Source organism: Pristiophorus japonicus, unplaced genomic scaffold (genome assembly GCF_044704955.1).
Source record: "Pristiophorus japonicus isolate sPriJap1 unplaced genomic scaffold, sPriJap1.hap1 HAP1_SCAFFOLD_75, whole genome shotgun sequence".
NCBI lineage: Eukaryota > Metazoa > Chordata > Chondrichthyes > Pristiophoridae > Pristiophorus > Pristiophorus japonicus.
Window position 1 is genome coordinate 1,683,429 of NW_027254666.1, and position 1,473 is coordinate 1,684,901.

The following is a 1,473-nucleotide window of genomic DNA, read 5'->3' on the forward strand; positions in this document are numbered from 1 at the left end:
TCTTCTGTGCTCTGCAAGTGAACTCTGAAACCATAAACCATTTTACACACTGTGCTTTCGGGGTCTGGGTCAAAATGTTCATTGCTGATAACATCAACAGGAGACTGGGGAAACAGTGAGACTGACTTTAGAGCAAGGGTCCGGTAATTGTGAAACACCAAAGAAAATAGCAATTCTGGAAGAATAACATCGAAACGAAATGTGAGCTGACATCCTGAAAGAAGTGTTAAGGCAGAAGGTTAAATGCTGCATCCCTTTCTGCAAAAAATTCCTTTCACAAATATTTCAATGTCCGAAACGGCACAAAGCAAAAATGTTCCTTTCAATGTCAATAAACACCTGAATTTCCGCACCCCGCGAATCTCCTGAATCAGATGCCTCTAGTTTTGCCGACTCAATCCATGTCCCTTTGCAATGTTGTGCTCCCACCCACACTATGAAATGTGTCACTAACTTATCGAATCATGGAATGGTTACAGCAAGGAAGGCCATTCGGCCAATCGAGCCCGTGCCGACTCTCAGAGAGTCCCACTCCCCCGCCCTTCCCCCGTAGCCCTGCAATTGTTTTTCCTTCAGACACTTATACAACTCCCGTCTGAAAGATAAGGTTGAGTCTTCCTCCATCGCCCTTTCAAGCCGTGCATTCCAGATCCTAACCACGCGCTGCTAAATGGCCATCTCCTATTCCTATGTGTAAAGTCTGGGAAACACGAGATCAATTCCTGCCACACTCACAGCCTTCCAAAATATAGCACCGTCATTCTATTCTCGTAAAACAAACTCCTGAAATATCGGCCAGCTGTGTAGGTTAAAGCTCTGGTTATATTCCTGAGATTACCTGAACCGCAGCGTTTCTGTAGTGTAGCAGTTATCACGTTCGCCTCACACGCGAAAGGTCCCCGGTTCGAGCCCGGGCAGAAACGTTATTTTGGAGACTATTTTTGCTGTGAAATAAATTGAATAAAAGTCGCCCCAGGTTCCTTGTCGCATGAGCAGTGAACATTTTAAACCAGTCTCCTAAATGCAGAGTATGTAAAGTCAGAAAAGGGAGTAAACTTCATCAATGATTCAATATCCTTGAATGATTAAAGTTCAGTTATTGAAGTTTCCACTGACCCTCAGTAACAATTCTACAAAACAACGCTGTCGGTTAATGAATGGGGAATAAAACAAATAATCTTCACCCATCACCATCCCCCGACACACAGTTTAATTCGTTGCATGTCATTATTTTAAAGATTTTGAATGAAATAGTTACTTTCTGAATCCGGGCTCCCTCTGTGAGCGCCGCACCACTGAAACAGCAGGAAACACATTAAAGAGTTTACCACAATTGCTGACATTTCTTAAGCTTTTGTCTTGTGTTTTTTCAGCTCTTCGTCCTTTTCAGCTCCTGACTGCGGATATTGCTGTGATTAAACCTGAACACAATGCAATGTCTCACAGCCCCTGCCTCGGTTAATACCAGCAGAT

At 43.5% G+C, this 1,473-nt stretch overlaps 1 non-coding gene across 1 annotated transcript; it reads left to right on the forward strand.

The window, feature by feature from the left end:
* The first annotated feature begins 850 nt into the window (after positions 1-850).
* On the forward strand, positions 851-923 carry trnav-cac (transfer RNA valine (anticodon CAC)). The gene has a single exon. It is a non-coding gene; the product is annotated as a tRNA-Val (tRNA).
* The last annotated feature ends 550 nt before the right edge of the window (positions 924-1,473 follow it).